At 37.6% G+C, this 14,251-nt stretch overlaps 1 protein-coding gene across 1 annotated transcript in view; it reads right to left on the reverse strand.

The window, feature by feature from the left end:
• The window catches only part of SPATA17 (spermatogenesis associated 17), a 202,334-nt gene that overhangs the window by 129,066 nt on the left and 59,017 nt on the right, over positions 1-14,251 (reverse strand). The window lies entirely within an intron of this gene.

Here is a 14,251-nt window from a genome sequence, read left to right on the forward strand (position 1 = left end):
GGATGGTAATATCTACCTCATAGCTTTGTTGTGAAAACTGAAGGAGATAATGAAAATAAAAGGCTTAGCACAATACTTGGTATACAATAAGTGCTCAATATATGTTAGCAATTTCTAATGTGTTTAAGTGACAATAGCTCTATTTGATTAAAAGATTAATTCCTAGTGTTTTCAATGGGAGGTTCACGTTGAGGTCTGTTAAAACTCTATACTTGCTCTTTCTTCTACATCACACAGCCTCTGAGACTATACAACGTGTGAAATGGCATTTCGGATAAAATCAGAATATTATTCTAATGTTTGTTTAATTATACACTTACTATAAAACATGAAACAATACATAAAACAAGTATTATATATTTTTTTTTTTTTTTTTTTTTTTTTTTTTTTTTTTTTTTTTTTTTTTTTTTTTTTTTTTTTGTGAGGAGATCAGCCCTGAGCTAACATCCGCCAATCCTCCTCCTTTTTTGCTGAGGAAGACGGCCCTGGGCTAACATGGGTGCCCATCTTCCTCCACTTTATATGGGACGCCGCCACAGCATGGCTTACCAAGCAGTGCGTCGGTGCGCGCCCGGGATCCGAACCAGCGAACCCCGGGCCGCCGCAGCGGAGCGCGCGCACTTAACCGCTTGCGCCACCGGGCCGGCCCCAAGTATTATATATTTTAAGAGAATCATATTCTGCCATTATTGAAAATCTAATATGACTCCTCTGAATTTATAATATATAATTCAATTAATGAATATTTATGTACCACAAAAGAATATATGACCCTATCTTCAACTAATTTATGCATTCATACATTTACTTATATACCAACATTTTTTTCAATGAACACTCTATGTCAGGAACTGCAACAGGAAATAGCAAAATTGTCAATATTGTTATAAAGATAAAACTTCCACATCTTAATGAGAGAATACTATAATCAAGGGTCAAAATAAAACTGTTTTTGTTTTTTTTTTTTTTTTGCTGGAGAAGATTCGCCCTGAGCTAACATCTGTTGCCAATCTTCCTCTTTTTTTCATTTTATGTCAGCCACTGCCACAGCATGACCACTGACAGACAAGTGGTGTGGTTCCACACCCAGGAACTGAACTTGGGCCGCTGAAGCAGAGCACGCTGAAATTTAACCAGGAGGCCATTGGTGCTGGCGCAAAATAAAACTGCTTTAATTAAGAAGGGAGCCATGTATACCAGAAAAGTCTTTATAAATGCATTTATAAATGCAAAATAACTTAGGTTCCATATCTTGAAGAAAGGGTAAGATTGAAAAAACTAAAGAAATGACACTCCATTTAAGGAAAGCATAACAATAATAGCTAACATGGAGTGCTATTAAAATAACTATGTGTGGATTTCTAGGAAGACAGTGAACGTGTGCTCTTTTGCCTACAATCCTTTTCTGAAATCAGCCAAATGAACAAGAGTATAGGAAAAAACAAGGAACAGTCACAACCCACATCATAAACTCAAGAAAATAACTAGGAATTGAATGAATGAAGAATATCTGTCATATTCAATTAAATTTAAACCACAAGTACAGGGTATTTCATTAATCACAAAGTCAGTGTAGCATATGAGAAATAACTGAACAAGTTTGAAGAACCTAGTAACAACCTCAACCAAGAGGGATAAAGATTGGGGATAACTGGGATGCAGGACTGAAGGAGAGAATTTGCAGCCAGGCAATTTCTCTTATTGTTGATCAGAACTTCTGATCGAGTTGAGACACGATGGCAAAACTGGGCTGGAGGAGAATGGGGGAAAGTAGCCTGAGGGCTACTAAATAAAGTAAACTGAGGAAAGAAAAGACAGTCCATGAGCAGTGGAGCTGCACACTGATCTTGCTTCGTGAAATCCACATCCACAGTGACAGGATGTGGATCCAAGTCAATCAGGACTTGGGAAGATGGTGGCAAGAGCACAGGTGCCCATCGCTCCAGCTTACCCTCCACCCCTCCTCAGATATTGAATGACTGAATGATTAAACAAACCATCAATATCTAGCTTAAGCATTAAAAAATGTATAAGAATTCTGAGACCCAAGTAGAGATTTCAGCAAGACCTAAAATTACTCTGTCAAAATATATTGCTTTCCGTTATGTAAAAAATAACTTAGAAAATATGCCATTAGCAAATATAACAGAAAAATGTGAAATTCCTAAAAATAAAATTAACAAGAAAAATATAGACCTTGTATTAAGATAATAAAATTTTACTAATGGATATTTTTAAAATAGCCATATAAATGAAGAGATATACCTCATTCCTTGACAGAAAAACTCAAATTATTAAAATATCATTTTTTCCCTATACTATCTACAAATTTAATTTAAACCTATTTAAAATCCCAATTTGATATTTTTTGAAACATGCCAAAATGATTCACAACTTGGATGAAAATTAAGCAAAAATAGCCACAACATCTTCTGAAAAATAAAAGTAATTTATAGCTACTTAAGCCACATAATACTATACAGGATTACAGAGAGAGACAAACCAGATGGCATCGATAATCGAGAAATGGACCTGAGTACATGTGCGGGCTTACTATGTGATAAGATGGCACTTAACAGTGAGAGATAAATGAATTATTTAACAAATGCTATTGAAATAACTTGTTAGCCATTTAAAAAATCTTAAGCCGAATTTTAAATTTACTCCTTATATCAAATAGATTCCAGATGGATTCAATATTAAAAATTACAAAAGAAATCCTAAAATATCAGAAGAATCATGGGTGACTACTTTTAAAGTCATGCAAAGAAGAAATTGAAAAAGAAGTTTTTGACAAATATAACCACAGAAAGAACTGAAAGGTTGGCATGCTTCAAATTCTCCATAAATATATTTGAAAGACAACCACAAACAAGGAAAGATAATTGCATCACAGATGACAAAAGGTTTGTTTCCCTTACATACAAAGGGCTTTTTACAAATCCATAAGAACAATAATAAAAATAAAATAAAATAATTAGGTGAACGAAACAAATATAAACAAGTCATTAAAGAATACAAATGACCAATACAAGACATTCAAATTCCTAAAAATTAAAAAATTAGATGAGAAATTAGATGGAATTATTCACTCTATTAGATTGACAATGATAAAAAAGCCAAAAGCCAGTATTGGCTAAGGCGTAGGAAACAGGAACTCCTGTGCATTGTTGGTAGGAGAATAAATCGATATCTGTTGGATGGAGAATTAGATAATATGTATCGAACTGTCAAATATGTTTAAACCTTTACCCCAAAGTCTTTCTTATAGAATTATGCAGAGAAAAGATAACAGTACAAATGCAAAAAACTATATGCAGAGGAATGTTATAGTCAATGTCCATCAAGACTTGCTTAAAGAAATTATGGGTTGTAATTAGTATTTGGGTGGTGAACATGACGTAATCTATGCAGAAATAGAAGTATAATGATGTACACCTGAAATTTATACAATGTTATAAACCAATGTTACTGCAATAAACAAACAAAAAAAAGAAATTATGGTGTAGATGTCATATGCATATACACACACTATAGGCATAGAAAATTTTGACACAAATTTATATTTATTGACATAGAAGATGTTATTTGTTACAGTGAGAGAATACTTCCTCCTTTCCTGTTTCCTTCACGTGGAGGGATGTCCAACTGCTGGAAAGCAGTTTAATCTGATTAGAGGATAGCCCAGCCCATGCCCCTTCCAAGGACTAGGTGGGGAGTAGACATACTGAGGTTGGCAGGGCCGGGGTCTAATGCTGCGGGGAGGAAATGTCTGCTCATTGCTGCATTGATTGTCTGGGAAAGTTTGCCTACGTCCATTGTCCAGTACTCAAAAACTCACTTGTTTGTACACGAAGACATTCTATATTATCAGCTTTATTCTACACTCTACTGTCAGCTTTATCAGTCATAGTGTGATATTTTGTTCTCTCATCTGCCCTATTGTTTTGCCTTATTTCTCAGTTGGCCCAGAACTTAGGGAAGAAGAGTGAGATTTAACATGCTTCCTCAAACCTACAACATGATTTATTCATTACTTATTTTCTTAAGTTTCTACTATGTTCCAAGCTGTGGTAGGGCCTGACAAGACAATGATTTATAAGGCAAGATAGACATCAAGGGAATAACTAAAAAAAAAAGAAAAAAAAAAAAAAAACCCAAGCCATTTAAATGGGAAAAGTTCTGGGAAGGAAAATTACAGGGAATTATAGAAGTATATATGGGGCGGGGAGAGAGTAAGTAGGGAGTCAGAAAAGTCTTCCCTGAAGAGATGATATTTAAGAGGAAATCTGAACGACAGGAACAAACTTTTTATGGGTCCATTGACGTTGGGAACGGAACTTTATGTGGCTTGACAAGGGGAACCCACCAAATGTTTCATGGTACGCATTGCAAATCAATGAGTAAATTACATACAATTTAATAGAAGTGCCTCCCATCACCCCAAAAAAAACCCTTAGAGGAAAGGAATGGAAATCCCATTTCGCTTTTGAGGCTCACTGCAGACCCTCAGTTGAGATAAATTGCATTGGTCCCAACTGATTTTTGCTAGCAGGAAGGGAAACCAAATGCTATAAAGGGTAACTCAACATGAGTCTTTAGAGTTATGTGGACTTGTGTGCTGGGATCAACACAAAAGGTATGAGAGAGGGCTGATTCTGACATAGCCTGTGTCTGTACGTGGAAGACTCTCTGGGCCTACCTACTCTGGACTCAGCTCCTCTTGGCCCTCCGGGCCTAGCCATTCTGATGTGGTGTTGTCTTTAGAAAAAAATGGATGCTGCATGAGAGTGTGCAGTAACAGAGTGGTAACTTCAGAGACCAGGGTAGAGTGTCAGTATGGCCCTCGCAATAACCCAGAATATTAATAGCATTCCTAAAGCACGACAAAACTTCACAAAACCTTGAAGGCCAAGTGATCAATGGCAGATAGAGGGGCAGTGACTGTTACGGATTGCATGTTGTCATCCCCCCAGAATTCACATCGAGAAACCCTGATCCCCAATGGGATGGTCTTATGAGGTGGGGCTTAGGGAGGTAATTAGGTTTAGATGAGATCATGATGGGATGAGTGCTCTTACAAAAAGAGAAAGAGACTAGAGCTCTCTCTCTCTCCACTACGTGAAGATACAACAAGAAGGCAGCCGTCTCAAAACCAGGAAGAGTGCCCTCACCAGACACAGGATCTGCCAGCTTCCTGATCTTGTACTTCTCAGCCTCCAGAACCATGGGAAATAAATGTGTGTTGTTTCAGACACCCAGTGTATGGCATTCTGTTATGGCCACCCGAACTAAGGCAGCGACCAAAACAATGGGGGTGGTGGACAGATTGGATCTGCCAGTTCTTTGTTTCTGCCTGACATTTGAAAGTAGGACTGACTACATAAGCTCTAGAGTCCTTAGACAATTTAGAAGAAGAAAATTTAATTGGAAAAAGATTTGTTCTCTGGAGAGATAAAGCAGGTCATTCAAATATACATACACAACCTACACACACTCACAAAGGCATGCGTGAAAGGTTATTTTCCAAGAGTGCTTGCTTCTGTTTGGTAAGATTTTGAAAGAGGTTTTACATTCTTCTTCTATTTGTAAAAGAAATTGTTTACTTGTAAATGTTAGCTATTTGTATTGTTAATTTTCTACATGGTTTGAAGTTTTTACAAAGCCTGTATCATTTTATCAAAAAAGTTACACAAAATAATGCAGAGGTGATATAAAGTTTACTTAAATACTTTTGCATATTTTTTACTAATTTTTCATTTCTACAGGATTGCATTCACAATTATTAAATTATTTCTATGTAAATGTGGCAAGCTGTTTCTTTCTTCAAAAATATTTCCAATTGGTTTGAATAATATCGCTAAGAAGATGGTAGGACTGGAAAGTGCTGCTACAAACCATAATAAAGTCTGCATAATAGGCATGATATTTTAAAAAATACTTCTCATTTATTTTCCCTTATCAGTAAGCCGATTTCTCTCCCTCCACGACAACTAATTACAGCCACTGAGAGAGCAGGTCCCACCTTGGAATGAGGAAAGCATGAGATGGGGGGAGGGTTGGAAGAAGGGAGGGTGACAAGTCCGTCCCTTCCAACCCCAGAGGACTGTGGAAGGAAGAAGACAGCATCGGAGAGAGGTCAGAATGTAGTGACCTGTGCTCTGACCTCTGCACTCCAGGCCAAAGTCTTGGAAGCAGAGATGAATGTTTAGTAGATGGAGAGGGATGCCAAAGACAGGGAAGTGTTTTCCTACCTCCTGTTTGGGATCCTGGGAGGAGACCACTTGTACAAAGCAGCTCCAGACAATAGGGATTTGATCCTCCAGTAAGGAGGATCAAATAGTGTGGTCAGGGAGAGAGGGTTTGCTTAGCAAACCTTCTAAGAACCTCACAAGTCTTCCTTGGCTCCTGTATCCTGTACAAGAACCAAGGAGTTTGTGTATATCCTCTTAGGGACAAGCAAGATCTAAGTTTAAAGTCATGGGTCGAGTCATCAGGACCACAATGGCAAAAATACAGACAACCTTGAAGAGAGTCTGCAAGATAGCTAGCCTTGGCCAAGGGGCCATTTGAAGCATATGGGGGAGATCGAGAAATTGACAGAGACTGAAAGAGATGACGCAGGATCTGGTCAGCTAAGCAAAACCACCAGACCTAAATCAAGCCAAGACCAAGACCGGTTACATCAAATGCAGATCTTAGCAGTAGATGCCAGCAGAATTTCTATGGACAGGACTGATAACCACACAGCTATAGACACCAGCTACTGTTACTTAAATATAAGTCAGGGCTCCCTCTTAACCCCTCAGGCCACAAGGTAACATAAGCCCCTTATACAGCCCATTATACATAAGACATCTTGGAGAGGGTGAGGGGGAACTCAAGAATTATGAAAAAGACTGACATTTTAAAAGATTGTTTACAGCCAGCATGGGTGGCCTAGCGGTTAAGTTTGGTGCACTCCACTTCAGTCGCCTGGGTTTGGTTCCCAGGTGCGGACCTACACCCCTCATCTGTCAGTGGCCATGCTGTGGTGACGGCTCACATACAAAAAGAGAAAGATTGGCAACAGATGTTAGCTCACGGCAAATCTTCCTCAGCAAAAAGCAAAAAAAAAAAAAGAGAGAGATTATTTAAATTACTCCATTGGGCCAAATTGGACTGATATTTAGTTTCTTGCCCTCTCTCATCCAAATGCTGGCAGGGTGGAATGGAGTTGAATTCATAGAGAATATTCAAGTTAAAGGAATACAAAGTTGTTATATACTATGGTACCTCTGCATGTTACTTCTTATAAAATAAATAAATAGTGGCTAAATTCTCAACCCATAGTATATTAATTTATCTAGATGTACTTTGTAAATCTAGATATATATGACTTTTTAGTAACATTTATACACACTTACACACTCAGTGAATATCACCCAGAGTATTCTTTTCTAACATACAAATTATAATGCTAGATACAGTTTTTAATGATGTTTATGTGTTATAATCTTAGCCTTTTCCTATCATTGGTAAGACAGCTGTCACACCTCCAGTCATTTTGTGCACATTCCAAGGAAACGAAAAGAAAAATGGAAGGACAACTAGCATATCTCATTGCCCAGAACTAAGTCATATTGCCACTCCTAGCTGAAAGAAGTTTAGAAAACCTAAATAATAACAGAAGTTAAAGTTGCAGAGTGTTGGAATGGCCCTTGAGTGATCAAATCTATGGAATTTTCCACAATCACCTCATTGCAAAGTCAACATTTGTGTCAGTTATCAATATTTTGCCTCTCGGCTTCATATCTGTTATTCTTCGCTATGTTTTGTAAAACTGGCTCCGGACCCATAAACATTTTACCTTTGCTAGCTAGCACAATATTAGTGTGAAAATAGAAGGTGGTGGAGGGATGTTTCAAGGCACAGCAGAGGAAGGAGTTTCTTCTCCTGGTTCAGATATGCCTGCTTTCTTGCTTCTACGGCATAGCTGCTAGCTCCATGCAGGAGATCCAGTGGTGCCCAACCTCTAGTGAGCTTTGCTGTCACCCCAACAGGCAGCTTCCTGCTCATCAGGGCTGACCCACTGGCTGCAAAACAGCTCTGGCCCATGACTTCTCAGAAGACTCCACAGTCCAGTAGGCTGCAGCCATATCCACTCAATGAGGTCTGAGTCTCATCAGTGACGTATGTGTGGGGGGGCGGGGGATCTTCCAAAATATTTCCTTATTTGAATATTCTTCCTTAGGCCTAGAGGTAGTAACTTCTCCCAGTATTTACTATGTCTGTGTTCTTTAGAATTCTCTTTATCTCTTTTTATTTTCCTTTTAATTTTTGTGAGGAGGACTAGCCCTGAGTTAACATAGGACACCAATCCTCCCCTTTTTTCTTGAGGAAGACCAGCCCTGGGCTAACATCCGTGCCCATCCTCCTCTACTTTATATGGGACGCCACCACAGCATGGCTTAGTAAGCGGTGTGTCGGTGCATGCCCGGGATCTGAACCTGTGAACCCCACCCGGGTCACCGCAGCGGAGCCCGCGCACTTAACCGCTGCACCACTGGGCCGGCCCCTCTCTTTATCTCTTTTAAAAGTTACTCATCTTAATGGATAAAGAAGATTGTATATATTGTATATATATACATATATACAACGAAATACTACTTAGCCATAAAAAAAGATGGAATCTTGCCATTTGTGACAACACAGATGGACCTTGAGAGTATTATGCTAAGCGAAATAAGTCAGACGGAGAAAGACAATTACTGCATGATTTCACTCATATGTGGAAGATAAACAAACAAACGCATAGGTATGAAGAACAGATTGGTGGTTACCAGAAGGGAAAGAGGTGGGGGGTGGACCAGAAGGGAAAGAGGTGGGGGGCGGGCGAAAGGGGTAAAGGGGCACATGTGTATGGTGATGGATGGAAACTAGAACGTGATGTAGTCTATACAGAAGTCAAAATATAATGATGTACACCTGAAATTTATATAATGTTATAAACCAATGTGACCTCATTAAAAAAAAAAGTTACTCATCTTTTACTAGTTAATGTCTTCATATTAAATTTTCCCAGTTCAAATTACTGATGTGGTTTCTGTCTCCTGACTAGACTCTGACTAATACAACCTCCAAATCACCTTCTTTCCTGACATAAACTTTATATGGAGTGCAATCATCCTCTTTGCAAAGATGATGCCAACTTTTCATCTCTTACTGTATTCAGCTTGAAGTCATGTGCAGACCTGTCTATCAGGTCTGGGTATCTCTTAATGGTCTGTCAATTATACTAAAATACAAATTATCTGCCTACAACACACCCAGCACTTAATGGTGGAGGAGGAACAAAACAAACGCAGTAAAAACTGCCCATTAGGAAAGATGGAAAATGGGAAAGAAACAGCAGTTACTGACCCATAGCAAATATCAAATCCTGCTATGTAGGTATAGCGAAGAGTCTCTGTTCAAAGGGTAGTTTCTTGGGTAGACAAACAGAATATTCCTGGTCCATTATCTTCCATGACCACATACAAGGTGGACATTGGAGAGGATAATCTTCTGGGGACTGTTTCACTCTAGTAGCCCACTAAGAGCTTGTTGGCTCAAGTTGAAGGGCCTTATGATTGCCTGAGGGTGGGCTTCAGCTGGCCAGGCTGAGATTTCTTTCACAAGTACCCTTGACATTATAGTAGGCTTCTGATTTCTTTAATTCTGGTCAGTTCCATGAGCAAGTAACCACAACTAAGGATCTCATCTAGACATAGTTTTCAAGCCTAGAAATTTAAGGTCTTAGATGTTGGCTTCTATGCTCTGCTACTTAATCTTTTAGCAGCCAGTGCTCCATTTATCTAAAACGATAGATTTGGGTGGCAAGACAGCAATGAACTAATCTGCCAAATTTTTCTAGCTTGGATTTTATTTTTTAGACATAATAAGTTTGGCTGGTTTGTAGGCTGGTTCTGGTAATTCCAGTATATTAGGGCTTTGTGATTCTGTTTCCATTATCTTTTTTTTAGCTGCTTCTCACTCACGGTGTCTTGTTTTCTTAAGTCTCTGGTACTTTCACTGTGCAGGAAATGCATTTGAAAAATAATTTGTAAGAATAATTTTAGGCCTAGAATTACGGCATCTTCTGTTCGAGAGGCTTTTCATGCCCTTCTCTCGGGTTCCTGGGTCACCATTAGTCTAGGAACTCCTAAGATCAAGTTCAAGACTTGAGGTTCCCTGAATCACTCAGATAACTGGCAGTTTGACTGCAAATCTCACATTAGGCTAGTGTATTTCCATTGTTAATTACTTACTCTAAGGTTATGGCTTTTGGGGACCTGGACAAAAGAACAGGAGGAGGTTAATCAGAATTCCTACCTTTGGTTGCCCTCACTTGGAATTTGTTTTCCTCCTGGTTATGCTAGGCTGGCAAAAGCACAGCCCTTTTTTTCACAGTTAGACAGATGTCCTTTCAGACAGGCAGATACCTTCAAGGCAAAAGCAGCTTTGAGTGTGGACTTACGTCTCTGAGTTCCCATCTTCTCCTATATTTTGACCAGTAAATTATTTACTATGCTGATAGCTCTTTGATGCTTAGATGTCATCGTGAGGATGGTTGGCCTAAATTACTTAGCCATTATCAGACAAGATAACATCCCTAATCTGATCTTTGTCTTGGGCTCACATATTTGTGAAGGCCTGGGGTTGCTCTCCAGCTAAGCCCCTTAACTTCATAGCCACTTACTTATAACCACATCAGCATAAGGTATAGATAGAAGCAACCCGGTTTTTCAAAACCACAAGGTTCCAGATTATAGGACTCTCATTAAATATACATTGCACACAGACAGCACTTCCCTTAGCAAAGCAGCATTACCTTCCATCTCTGCTTGCAGATCGGCTACTTCTAGTCTAACTTCATCTACTTCACATAGGAATTTGCCTACAGAGGCAAGGAGGAGGCAGCAGACACTAATATTATGAAATGTACCTACTATTTTGATTAATGTCAAAGCTTTGATTGTTAATGATCTGCATCATGTGGTACAGTAGCTGGTATCTGAAAAAATACTTTCACTTCATAATTATGGTTTCTAATCTAACATCAAATAGCCTTAAATAGTCAAATTCCCATTTTAAGTTCTGTTACTTTTAATACTTCATTGGCGATGACCAAGTCACATGGTACTTCCACTGCAAGGAAGTCTAAGAAAGTGGGTTTTTAGTTTTCCAGCCCCAACAGCAGAGAAGGCAATTTATAAGAAGTTTGGAATGGGTTTTAAGTGAGCCTAGTTATGCCGCAACTGAAATATGACGGATACAACTGCAATAATTCAAAAGTTCAAAGACGCAGTCTGTTTTGATTAAAAAAAAAAAAATGACTGAGGTCAAATCTCCAGATCTACCACGACTAGGTGTGTGATGTTACCCAAGTTCCTTCAACCCTGAGTTTTAGTTTTTCATCTTTAAAATGTAATAATATACATCCCAAAAGGGATTTGTGTGGAAAGATGAGATAACATATAAAACACCACGCACATAATAGGTGCTTAGTAAATATGATTTCCTGCGACTGCAGTCTATTTACTGAGCTGGTCATTGTTCACAATGTCTAAATGTGTCCCTATGCATTTTGAGCTTGATCATTAATTATGGCATTTCTGATTACTACATACCAATCTTTCTCTTACTGTTATTTACCAAAAACATATAGATATGCTATACCATCAACCAGAAATTTTGAATGAGTCTGCAATTAAAGTATTTCTTTATGTCTGCACAATTTAAGCAACAACTCAGTAATAATTCTTTTTGTCTACACTGTGCATGTGTCTAAAGAGGAGGCTATTATTATCAAGCATGTATTCAGTATTGATAGACTAGATTTATTCCAGATTCTTATTGTTCACATTACTATTTTCCCACTTAATATTAATTCTGACGGTAAAATGAAGTTGGTGAAAGTTATGAAGAATCCATATGTGACAGCAAAAAGAAGGCAAATAATAACACTACTCTATAGATTTTTACTCTGGTAGTTACTGCTTTGATTTTGGAGGGCTACACGTGTTACCAGTCTAAAAGGACACGCTGATTTCTTTCATTCCTATTTCTTTGTTAATTAAAGCACAATTGGAAACATGCTACCTAGATAGCTTAACATATTAAAATTCTTCAACTCCAGAGAACTAGAAATCTATTTAGCACTGTGTTTCCCCAATGCAGAATGTTAAGTGATCTCAGAGTTCTTCAGTTTTGTCATTAGCCTAATACATTTGTTGACTCTGTATGATTTTCTGCCAGAGCAGGATTACTTGAAGACTATAATGCTGGTCATATTGAGGCTCACAGATAACCATTATAAGGAGGAGAGATTATGCTCCAATCTTTTGAATCCAGTTTCCTAGAAACTAGACACATATTCGTAAAAATCACTCAACGTTTTTTTGCTTTACCCTTGAAAACAAATGCAAATTAGCAGACTACAAAGACAGCATTTAACACAAATATTGACATAAATATTTTGAAACAGCAAGCTGTCAGTTAGCTCTTAGTTCTGGATTGTGACTGTCACTGGAAACAAACACTGACAGTTTAACAGGAAATACAACACAGAGGAACTGTGAATTTTAAGAACTAAGAAATTCTCATAGTTCAACTGGAAGTTGTTCACATAAAAATAACAGCAATAGACAAAGAACAGAAAGTCAGTTTTTAATATGCTGAGTTAAATTTATGGATGTATGGACTTCAGAATAACCAAGGAAACCAAGCACACAGCCCAGTCCAAGCCAATATGGCAGAGCTGCCCAGGGATCTTGAAAGGACTGGAGGTTGTTGCCATAAATGTGTAATTTCATCAGCACTACACAGATCAAAAAAAGTTGAAAATGCATTTTAACAGACGTTGTCTTCTCCAACTGAGCATTTTGGCAAGCATGACAATGAATCCAAGAACTCTTAAATATAATATTAAAATTAGAATAACAGTCCTATTAATGATAAATCCATTAGTCATTCTTCTCCAAAACTTTAAAAGACCAATTTAGTGATTTTCTGAGGTGTTGCCACCTCTGAGAAAACATTTTCTATCTATGAGAATGCAGAGCAACTTTTATGTTTTAGGAGTATATAAGATATTTCAATAATATCTTTTAGTATTATAAATATAAAATTTCATAATAGACAGAGCACTTTTAACTTTAGATTAATAGAGGGTTTTAAATATATAATTATGTATGTATACAAAAATCCTGATTTACATGTATTATCATATCCATCTTGGTCACAGTAAATGATAATTTTATACCATATACTTTACTGTGAATCCTTTATGCCAGAGATTAGTCTCCTCTAAATTTTCCTAGCACCCTTATGGAATTCGAAGTGCTTTGAGTTTTTTGGTAAATAAATAATTAGATTTGTGTCTTTTAAATACCTTTTTTACCATATTAAGCAAATTATCTCAGATTTACAGGGAAATTGAAAATCTTCCAGTTGTCATCAAATGCAGAAATTCTTTCTACACAAGTTTTAACATTTTAGATGAATCCTTCTAGCAGAATATTTTGTACCTCACAAGTTAGCCTATTATTAAATAACTAATTATTGGAAATTGTTTTCTATGTTGAACTCAAATCGACCCATTTGTCTTCACTTTTTCCCCTTTTTAAAATGTTGTATGTGATTGTTCTTTACAATTTGAAGACAGATATCATGCCTTCCTTTAGGCTTCTATTTTCCAGTTGTGGTCAACTCTTTATGATTTCCAAAGCCCTTTAGATTCTGGGTTGTTTTCTGCTAGATGTAGATTTTTTTGTCAACATTCACCACAAATAGTGGCATCCGGAATTTAACACTATGCACCAAATGTAGTCCAACTGAGGAACTTTTACATCCTAAGATTTTTCTATTATTTTATTAGTTTTGCATACAGGAAAATAGTGTAAGATACAGGAAAGTGCACTATTCTTGAGGTCATAAAATCTAGAATCCCATCTCAGTTCTACTATGATTTAGCAATTTAACCTTGGACTATACACCTACAGTGGTCACACACTTCTGTTTGTTCCTTTAACACATACATGCAGAGAATGCCAGCATCCAGGTTTTGATTTCCGAGGTGAGGGATAAAAGCGGTGCTCTCTCTCCGTAAGAAACGATGAAGTCCAGCCATTTGTGACAACATGGATGGACATTGAGAGTATTAAGCTAAGCAAAATAAGTCAGAGGGCGAAGACTCTATGATCTCACTCATAAGTAGAAGATAAGAACA

The sequence above is a fragment of the Diceros bicornis genome, chromosome 38 (genome assembly GCF_020826845.1).
Source record: "Diceros bicornis minor isolate mBicDic1 chromosome 38, mDicBic1.mat.cur, whole genome shotgun sequence".
Taxonomy (NCBI): Eukaryota; Metazoa; Chordata; class Mammalia; order Perissodactyla; family Rhinocerotidae; genus Diceros; species Diceros bicornis.